This window comes from Morone saxatilis, unplaced genomic scaffold (assembly GCF_004916995.1).
Source record: "Morone saxatilis isolate NCDOM2014 unplaced genomic scaffold, NCSU_SB_2.0 Contig9, whole genome shotgun sequence".
Classification (NCBI taxonomy): Eukaryota; Metazoa; Chordata; class Actinopteri; family Moronidae; genus Morone; species Morone saxatilis.
In genome coordinates, this window is record NW_023340268.1 from 22863969 (window position 1) to 22875646 (window position 11678).

The 11678-nt window shown below is 37.7% G+C and overlaps 1 protein-coding gene across 1 annotated transcript in view; it reads right to left on the minus strand.

Moving 5' to 3' along the window:
* LOC118342606 (protein 4.1-like) overlaps positions 1-5797 on the minus strand; it is a gene marked incomplete at its 3' end in the record, with an annotated part of 14951 nt that extends 9154 nt beyond the window's left edge. The window contains 1 exon segment of the mRNA XM_035681206.1: positions 5662-5797.
* Between the last annotated feature and the right edge of the window lie 5881 nt (positions 5798-11678).

Here is an 11678-nt window from a genome sequence, read left to right on the forward strand (position 1 = left end):
CCTCTGAGCCACAGCCGCCCCGAATCAGAATTGGGTTTATTGCCAAGTGACTTTTTACACGTACAAGGAATTTGCCTTGGTGCGTTGGTGCATAAAAATCACAAGTACTGAAATATAAATAAATAAAGATAAAGATAGAAAGATATAAAGCTGCAGCATTAAGGCTGGCAGCTTTAAGGCCCAAATTAAGTAAAACACTAAATACTCCAAGTCCTTACAAGACGTGAATGTATAGGAGTACAGGAAGAAACCTTGTATTAGTTAGGAGTGTATTATTATTATTATTATTATTATTATTCTTCATTTAGACATGCTTTGGGCACATAAAAATACTCTGCTTTAAGTAATAATATGGTTTTTCCACAAAAGAAAGTTATCTTCTCTATTTTTGGACACATGTCTTCTGAAAGGTTTTGTGCAGGTTCTAAGCTGCATACTGGACCATGATCGTCTTCCAAATTATTTTTGATCTCACAGAGTCTTGCTCATACACCCAAATATTGAACTGATTTTTAAGGTGAGCAGAGACACTTTGCTTTCTCAGCAGATGAATGTGAAAACAGCCTTCTAGTGTAAAACTTTACACACGTCATTGTGCACGGTGAAGCTGTGAAGTTAAAGAACAGAAGCAATGCACACAGTGGAGGCACATGGAAACAGACTTTTACAATCACCACAGTCACATCAAACTATCTCTAAATGTCCAGAATTCAATGCCACTCTGGGCTGTAGGATTGGTTATTTTACACTGGGTCTCTCATTAGTGTCTCCATTACCACACTTTTAAAGGTACTATCAGGGGCACCCCAGGTAGGCCTGCATGAGCATGTCCGACATGTCAAGGCTGAGTCCTTACCCAGGCCCACTGCTGCATGTCACCCCCTCTCTCTCCCCCATATATGCATTAAAAAAAAAAAAAATACTTATAATACTTTCTCACTTTTACTCAGTGCTAATGACAACACTCCAGGGACCACTGGAATTTTCACCCGTATGAAAGAACATGCATCATCATCATAGTCCTTCTGTCATGATCACTTTCTCAATTTTCCATCATCCCCTCACACCAACACTCGGCTTGTGGTTAGTGTTGCCATAAGAAAGCTGTCTGCTTAAATTTACATTCTGCCTGCACACAGCCACTTCATTTACAGCAGTGAAGGTGGGCGGCTGTACAAGCTGGCAGCTGAAACGCCACAGTCAGTCAGACATGTTGCTGTGGAAACAACCATGAAGAAAATGAAAGAAAATAGAGACAACAATGTGTGAAAATCTGTGCAACAATGAGCTGTTTTAAAATAAAACCTACTAGCAGAGAGAGTTGTAGATGTAGATGTTAGAGCTGGTGTCCTAATCATCATGGTATAACACCAAGTCAATTAAACTTCAGGGATATTAATCTATCCAGTTAGGAAGCATAAGTGATTGTGAATCAATTTCACCTGTTTTGGTGCAAATGAAAGTGACTATAATGGTGCGCTGGAGAGGTAACAGCAAGACAACCCCCAAAAAGGGAATGGTTTTGCAGGTGGTGGCCACAGACAATTGCTCTCTCCTTATCCTTCCTGACTGATTCTTCTCTAGTTTTACGTTTTGCTAATGTAACTGTTAGCATGAGGCGGTACCTGCAGCACCTGTAGTTCCACACTGATGTGGTAGAGTGGTATGTGCTGGCACACAAAGCAGTGGTGGCATGTGCAAAGATAGCAGTAATGAGAGGGGGAGCTGATTAAAAATAAGTTGTGTGGATTGTGTGGAAATGTCACATTTGTATTCTGATTCTTGGGTTACAATCAATTACATCTGCATGTACAACTAGTCTAACATAAAACTGGTTAAGGATTATGACTATTATATTTCTATGTCATGAAGGCAGTGATGGATGTGTTAAACTATTCTGCTAGACTGCATGAAAACTGGATGCCGGTAGGAATGCTGTCAACAAGTAAAGCATCAGTGCTATCAAGTGCTAGTTCAATTATAATTATTTGGGCAGATGCTTCATTACATTACATTATATTTATTTAGCTTACACTTTTATCTAAAGCAACTTATAATAGGTTTGAGTGCACTTATCTTGTAGAAACACCACCAAAAAATTGCAAGAATCATGCAAGTACATTCACTTCATCAAATAGGCTGAACTGCCCACTGCCTCCATGTTAGCATCGAATCACATCGTGATTGACAGCTGAGCCCTGCTCGCAATTAGTCGGCTGGGTGTTTGGCTGGCTTATAATGTGATCATCTTTCACATGAAAATATCAGATTTGCAGACTTAAAAAAAGACTTTATACTGTAATACTGTATAGTAATTGTGAACTTTGTGTCATACCATGATTTATCTTGTGCTTCTCTGTGTGCAGTGTCTGATGACTCAGTTGAAAACATAAGTTTCCTTCTTCACTGATGATTGAGAAAATGTAGGTTTTTTATTGGGTTAGGTTAGTGGCAGTTATAGGAGCTTAATCTACTTGACATTAATATTTATGTAATTTCTTATGCCACTATGCTGTAGGCTAAATAATTTTACACTATTTATTTGCCATTAGTATTGTAAACATATAGTATTTAAACAACTTTTACTGACTTTTGATATATCATATGATAACAAATATTCTGTTGTAGCTACTTAAAGGCGCAGTGTGTGGCATTTAGTGGCTTTTAGCTGTGAAGATGTAGATAGCAATTATTTTAATACAGCTCAGCCTCCAAGTGTGTAGGAGAAATAATGTGAAAGTCCCTATCTAGAGCCATGTTTGGTTTGTCCGTTCTGTGCTACTGTAAAAACATGGTGGCTTGTAAGAGGACCTGCTCAGGCATTGTTACACTAATGAAAACAAACATACCTATGAATATTACATTCCATTTCTGAAAATAGATCTTGCTAAATGGTACACACTGGACCTTTAATGGTGACTTGATCATATTTTTCTCATATATCAAAAAATATGGAAGGGACTGTCCCATCCATCCCGAGACTCTCCAGCTAGGCAGAATAATGTTTTTATTTCAAAATATGCCCACATCATCACACCCAGCAGTGCAAATATCAGAACACACGATGCAATGTTAAGTTTCTGCCATTTTTAGTTCTTCTCCTTTGGTCAGCATTCAGACAGCCAATATTCTGAAGCTCAGGTGATGGGAATGATTTTACATTCAACATTGTGCACAATAAATCCGACCGAACCCTCAACCTGATTTTCTGAGGTTAAAGTTAAGTAATAATATGATAACATTATTTGATGTAAGCTAACCAGCTTTAATATTTCAAATAGATTCTTAGATTTAGACAATTTGGTTCAAAAGTTAAAAAGGAAATGCATTTGTGAAAATTAAAAACATACTTAAGCATATCTGTATTTCTGACAGCGTGGTAGCTTGTGTCAGAGTGCTGGAAGTGAGCTTAAGGACTAAAAGCGGCTTTAAAATTAATCGGGCCCTGTGTGGGATTAAAGGTTGCTGTAGAGGCCAGAGGAAGCTGGATGTAAAACATCTGCACAGTATCCCCACAAACAGTAAAAATAAATAGTATAGTCTTTAAAGCAACACTATGTAAGCTTTGGCATTTGTTGCGATTTGGCACCCCCACCCCATTTGAGACAGCAATACCACTGTAGTAAATATGAAATCCGGGAGAAGACATTTTCCCCATAAAATATGATCCAGTTTCACCAAAATCAGTGACATAGTTGGTGGTGTGTGACTCATTGCAATAAAGCATTAGGCACTCAAACCAGGCGCCATTTACCCAATTAAAACTCAGTGTCGCGTATAGAAATATTTTTAAGCTGTTATTTTAAAGATAGAAAACACGTGGCTCAGAGGCAGAGCGCGTCGTCCATTAATTCCGATTAATTTGCTGGTTGACTGAGTTGCTGGTTTGATCCCCGGCTTGTCCCGCCACATGTCGAAGTATCCTTGAGCAAGATACTTAACCCCAATTTCTCCTGATGCTGTGCATTTCCGTGTAAATGTGTATGAATGCATTAGTTGTTCGATGGGCTTTGCCATCACTGAGGCATGTAGTGTAAAAGCGTTTTGAGTGGTCGGAAGACTAGAAAGGCGCTACACAAGTACAGGTCCATTTACCATTTACCATAATGTTGCTTTAAATGACCTAACAGAAGATAGTTTTAAGCCTTAAGTGGCTGTCTGGAAGCTAAAAAAAACAGTCAAAAACATGAGAAAATATAATTAATAATTAAACTGGCATTTAAAATACTGAAAATTACTTAATGTTTGATAGTTTTAGCAAGTTTGAAGTTGTTAAGAGATTTATGGGGGAAAAAAGCAGAAAAAAATATTGATGTATGATTTAATAGCAGTTTTTTTGTGTGTGTACATTTTTGTCACAAAGGTGTCCAGAGGGTAGTACATTTGAGCAGGGCACATGAGTTAAACTAAATTAAATTGTGATTAAAGTTTAGATTATTATATATGATAATTTTAAGACGTTAACAAGGTATATTCACAGAGCTTTCACTCTACGCAGTACGCAGTTAAAACAACCAAGGAACTACTGTCAAGAAATAATAAATGAGCCTATTAAGGGTGTACAATTGTTTAAAACAATAATAAAATTTTAAAAAAAAGTTAGGGTTGGGGAGGGTTTTTTCTCCAGCAGAAAATCATACTGTTGCTAGCTAGCTCATTAATAAATCTTAGGTCTGTCTCTAAAAGCTGAAAGTTTATGAAAATATAAATGAAATATATTTTATAAATATAAAATATACAAAAGGGTTGGATTTCCATATAAAAATACAAAGAAATTGTGTTTTTTTAATTCTTTGGCATACATTGTTAAATAGGTGAGCAATATGAAAAAAAGCATTTTTCATTTCATCTGGACATTCAATCTGAGTCACATAATTAAAAAAATGTAATCTTAATAACCAGGGTTTCACCATAAATGCATCACAATCTTTCTGCATGCTGGTGCCCTTTATGGTTTTTCACCCCTTGCCCATCAGAAAACCTGAGTCTGCCACTGCTTTACACAGTCGAATAATATTAACAATCCTTTATTATTATGTATTATTAATAAAGCACGTATCTGTATTGCAATATCAAAACATTACCCCAGATGCATTTAAGGATTATCAGCCCAGGATCTTCAGTGACCCTAGAACCGAACAATCCTGCTGATTGTACACAATCAACAGTCTCCATGATGATTCTATAGTCTGCTTGAAAAACAGATGACACCGACTAACGACTGCTCCCACTGTATCAGTGTTGGATAACATGGAGACTGATTACAACCTCTATATGCATTATGAAAGCGCGATGGTGATTATGACTAATACACTGAATCACTTACAAAAATAGCTACAACGTATCGTTTCAACACATTTCAATTCTACAACAAAAATACAAAAAGTGTGGTTGTTTACATCTCGTCTCCTGATGCTCTTATCATTACACCATCGTTTATTATCAGTCATTAATATAAGATGAACGTATATTCCACATTTAACTATATTCGAACAATTGCTGTTTTTCTTGCGGCGTTTGTTTCATAAAAAAAGCAATGCGTTTGAAAGTGGGAACAATAAAAGGACGGTAGGTATACCTGTCTGCAAATGGCGCTGAAATGCAAAAAAAAGTCAACAAATTCTCTCTCATCAACTCACAGTGTGGTGTAAAATCACTCACCCTGCTCCGCTCAGATCAACCAGCAGAAGAAAAGATCCTGTGTTAAAGCTCACCGGCCACTATTCCTTACAAGCACCAGATGAACAAAGTGGTAATTCATAAGCGTTATCAAGCGGCTTTTAACAATGTGTTTAGATAGCCTACTACCAGGAGCAAACGGTAAAATGGTCCTTTTGAGCCCTCAGTATTGTCTGACAGGCAGCCAGAAGAGACGCAATATGCATGATCTTTCATTTTAGCCTGTATTTTTAGAATTAATTTTTTTTAAATTAAACTACTGTTTCCAAGACCCAGAATTAACTATAAGGCTCGACCTTATGGTGTTAAAATACAATCAATGATGAAAAAATTATGATTTGCAAATTTAATATTACATCTACATGATCTACATGAATTAAATTTGCATTTAATTTAGTTTTAAAATGGAATCTAAAATTTATTTTAACAAGAAAAAGGAATTGTATTTTTTTGTTATTTTATTTGTTGTTACTATGTGGCTGCCTATCATGGTTCATCTTGTATTCCATTACATCATTGTTTCTCTGGGTTACTCAAGTACCACCATTACGTAAGCGTTAGCTGACCCTATTGAACTATGGGCAGTTCACTCAGGAGGCAGCTTTATTACTAATAAGGAGAATGTTGTTGAATCCTGAAAAGAACCGGTTTAGGAACCAATGCTAATTTGGTGGAAAAGAGGTAGGCTACTCCTGGTCCACACTTCCCAATCCGTCTTATATCTTTTTCTGCTCTGATTTGGTTGTTTTCATCTAGCGGATTCTTGCAAATGCCATTACAAGCGCTAATTAAGAGTGCACTTTGACATTTTTAATGCCAAAATACAATAACAGCTTTAAAGGAAACAAAATAGCCAGGCTGAACAGATCAGTTGAAACATCCAACCTGTAAGACAGCACACAGGGATTTTACAACCCTTTGCCTCCCCCTCCTTAGTACAGGAAGGTGGAGCTTTGTATGTAATGAGGCATGTGTAGTTCTGGAAGCAGCCAATGGGAGCAGTGCAGGGAGCAGCCTGTTCCAATCACAGCTCTCAGAGCTGCTGTTCGTGGCAGAGCTCTACCATCAGTAACTAAGGGTCCTTGTGCCATAAAAATCAATGCATCCATTTTCACTCAGCGATTGGAAACAATGTATTTGTAAAATAGGAGAATGTGTAGGCCATAAGTAAGTCATTTGAATTATTTAATAATTACATTTAATAGCAGCCAGTGTAGTGCACTGAGTGGATTGCAGATACAATCCCACACATTTGGACACTATTTGTTACATAATAGAAAGGAATGGGGCTACAGTCTGTATGCATGTGAAACAAGGTTCTGTGATCCTATCTGGTATCACTCAGAACCTCAATATAATGAATAACAAAAAGCAGTGCTTATAGTAAGGAGCTGGGGAGGTATGAGAGTGAGATGAGATGTAGGCTGCAGAGATGGAGTCAGGATGTAGTCAGCCTAGCTTAGCATAAAGACTGGAAACAGGTGGAAATACCTGGGTCTGTTTAAAAAAAGTCTAAAGCTCCTAATTAACACAATATATCATGTTTGTTGAATGTGTATACAAACAGCACAGAAAACAGCAGTTTGTGGTTTTAAGGGGTGCAGAAACTGTGCACTTCCTGAAGTATTTGTCACAGTTTGGTGCTACCTGTATTGAGACCAGAACCTGTGCTCAATGGCCGCTATAGCTGGAGACACTGCACAAAAGTACTGATGGATGGATACACTGATGATCATCAAGGCATAGTTTCAACTGACATAACTGCCCCTAAAAACTAAACATTGTTTGCCACTGAAAATGTGTTAATTTCTAGTTAGTTCAGACGACTCTGTTGCAGGCATTTGTCTGCAGTTTTCAATTCTTAGGTCATATTAAATCTTGGTTAAAGAGGGCAACAAGGCTTAGCTTAGAACTTTTATTTTATTTTGTTGTTTGATATTTTGATGTCATTTTGACATATAATTTGATATGTCAATTTTGATGTCCAAATTATGATACGAGGAAAGAGAATACTTTTGAAACAATTTTAGCCATGTTAAAACTGATAGCCTACAAGCCTGTGCAGTGGCCACTGTGAAATTTATAGTTTCCGAACACTAACCACATTCAGATATTGGCCAGACAAATTATGGCTGTAAGCAAAAATCCGAAGGCTATAAAACTGAGCAATGGTGTGTTTTATTCCCTATGAATTAAACTTTTCATTTCTAATAGGTAGAATTAGTTTTTTGAAGATTGTTTTTGTTTCAAAAGTTCTTTAAAGTGTTGTTTTAAGAAAGAAAAATTAGACAAATTATTTTACATAAGTAAATGAACAACTTTTATTTTCTAATTGATTTTCTAAAATAATATCAGGCAAGTTAAAAGTTCCACTTTTGTAATAAATAACATGGTGGCAAAGATCCACCTGACGTGAAAATGTGTTAGATGGATGCGAGTGGTTTGTAAAGGCCCCTTCCAATTATCATTGATCAAAATATACATTGAACTTAAAAACATTATTTTACTCGACCAGACGTTTCCACCATATTTCCTGAGAAAAGTCTAAAAAAAATGGAATTACTCAATAAAAGAACCATCAGCATTAAACCAGACTTCAGTTGCCCACAGTTTTAAAGTTTTTTTAAATCAGCAGCAACATACACACTCAGTCAGCACAAAAGAAACTACCAGCCAAGTAGCACATCAGAGATGACATATAAAGTAGGTCTCCACAGATACAGCAGCATGGTTATAATTGGCATATCTAAGCCACTTTTGTCTGGGGAGCGGTCTGTTCAGCACAATGCTCCCTGGATAAGCAGTCTGTACAGTCAGATCTCCTCACACATTCATACAGACACTCCTTCCCCCATCACTATACAAAAGGCCACCCTTTGCCCTCGCAGCCCCCTCCCTCTTTCACTATCACTAGCAGCCTCCCCTTCCCCCCAGTTCAAGAAGCAGGTGCTGAGCCAGACTGTCTGCCGAGGTGAAGTGGTAGCATTGAGCAGAGCGGCTCCCCAGAGAGGAGCAGAGAGAACACCACAATCCAACACCAACACCCATTCCCTTCACCAGCATGGAGTGTACCACCAGTTTATATACCAAACATACAATGATGTCTGGTGTAGAGAGGAGCAAGGAAAAGATTACAACAATTGGACTGAAGCAATGTGACAAACAAAGTTAAAACCCACAGAAATGTGTCTATAATTCTATTGCAGATCCTGAAGTTACCAAATATGTCAGGCAGATTTATTGTGTATACAATTAAAAACCAGACATCTAGCATTTTTCAATTTATATATATGTGAGATTTAAAACATTAATATAGCAGCAAACAAGTATTTGCTATGTAAAGACAGAGAGTGAGGTAATGGCATCCTGAGCAGAGAATGACATCACACTCCCTCTGCCTGTGTTGCTATCACAGCCTCTCTCTGTCGTTTGCTTCCTGGTTAAACAAAAGGTCTAGCTCTGTAAGGATCTTTTCTATTATTTTATCAGATAAAGAGTAACAATCTGAGCATGTCAGACTGGTTTATGTTGCAGCCACTGAAAGCCACTGAAAGTATTTTTGCATCTAACTTTAAGGGTTTATTTCAACTAAACCAACAGTGGTGATTGTTAGAACAGTTGAAAAACTGACAAAGACTGTTTTGGTGAGTTTTATTTTATTTCTGTCCCATTGCTTTAGTCTGACATGCTGGTGCTCCATGCGACATCCAGTGGCAAATGTATATATTCTTTGTTAGTTGTATGTTCTGAGTAACATTGGCTTCGATGTCTTTGGTCAAGTACAAATGCTGCATAATTATTAGCCCAAGGACAACATGGGACTGAGTGACTGAGCAAGTATAGAAATGCTTCAAGAATATCACCAACCAATAATGGACTAATAATAGCTACATTCAGAAAAATAAGTCAGATTGTCTCTATAGGAGAGCCCTTTTTAGAATCCTGTAGGATTCAGTAATGAATCCTTTGAAAAAGGGGCTCCTTCATTCTATGTTGTTAAAAGTAAAAGTATTCATGACTCACTTAATTACTCTTGATATTTAGCCTGTCCCTGGCTCAGTCTTTCTTACCCACGTGCTTCAAGTCCACCATCAAGCCCAAGAAATCAGGAACAACCGGCCCAAATGTCTACTGCCCATTGGAACTCACCTAGTAGTAATGAAGTGCTTTTAACGGCTAGTCAAGGATACATCTGCTCCTCACTGCCCAGCATACTGGATCCCTACAGTCTGCCTTCTGTCCCAACCGATCAACAGAGGATGCCATGGCACACATCCTCCACACCACCCTATCTCACCTGGACAAGACAGGGAGCTATTTGAGATTGCTGTTTATTGTAAGTGTTTAAGACCATAGTTCCTTCGTCACAAAGTTCAAGGACCTGGCAGATCGGTGTAAACTGTATATATCTGTATATATAGCATGTAGTATTTATATTGACAGTGACAGTGCACAGTGAGATATACATGTTAAAAACAGTGTGCATTTAAAAAAAATATAATCTATAATGGAAATAACTGAATGTTTTAGTGTTACAGGATTACAGGGATTGTTTCCTCAGCTGTAGTAAGTACAGTACATCCTCTGCTGGGCCTTTTTGATGATGAGTCCATGTTGGATGCACACTTTAGGAGCTCTGAGATTGTGGATCCCAGAAACCTAAAGGTTTCCACAGCAGACACAGTTATGTTGTCATGGCCGTTTCCTCCAAACCAGAGTGGCTGATCTGGCCCTTGATTCCACCTCCTTTGCTGTGCTACAAGTGGGATTTCACACCCTGGGTGTGATGTAAATCACATTTGCCCCATGTATGAACAAAGTAGTGTTCAAGATGGTCTTGTGCCGCGTTCGATTTGTCCAACGAACTCGATTTCCGAGTCGGTTTCCCGAGTTACGGAATATTGTTTTCTAGACACTTGTTCTATGCATTTAGTACATAGCATATTCATAATTGCACAAACAGACTGTAAAAAGGAGAGAATGAGAGACATGAGAGAGTGAGAGAGGGGACAAACCGGAGCGAGAGAGAAGACAGGTTAGGAAGATGAAAAGATCGTTAAGAGAGAGTACAAGAAGAGAGCGATACATATAAATGAACAGGCAAAACACAAGCTATCGAGCCCAGACCTAAGACAATACATGGTATAAGACCAACATGAGCGACAACGTTTATTGCATGTCTGCTATGACTAGCCACAGGTGATGGTATGGTAATAATCACTCCTATCGCCTCACAACAGTAACAAGACCAGACAAGACGCTGAATAATTTGACAAAGAACAAAATTTAGAGACTCAAGATAGTTCAAGTCTGCAGCTAGGAAAAGAGTTTCCATGAAGATTCTATATTAAAAGACTAGAAATTGCATATTGGTACTAAGACCATGAGAATTTCAATGTAGCAACCATACCTATAGTCAAAACTGCACCAAAATAAAACGGCCCTAGAAAAAACCAAACCTAACCAGATATAGACTGCAAAAGACACAGTCACGGTCAGAACTTGCTAATGTAACCAAGACGGAAACTTGGGCGCCCAAGTAAAAAAGGAGAATGGATAATGGTAAAAGAAACAATACAGAAATTTCCCATTGTAAAACCACGGAGACAGTTTAATTAAAATGAAATTTACCATTTGTTTCACTTCCTTACACTATTCGATCATGGCTACTATTAATGCACCTTCCATACAAAGAAATTATTATATTGAAAATTCCTCAAAATTTAACATCCAAAAGACCTGAAATCAACTAGCCATAGATTAAATATCAAAATAGTGGACTATCAGAACGCATGAGTATTGTTTATAACCTTCTTACCAGAAAGACCACTAACTGTTCAATATCCCTTTATTGTATTTATCAGATACGAGGACAACACACCGGCGAGTATGGAAACAATGCAACGTGAATATCTTTCATGTCACCACCAGCAGACTGGATTTCAGACGTAAAGTTGTTGGGTTGTTTCTGTTTGTTTTTAGTTCATTGGTTGTTTTGT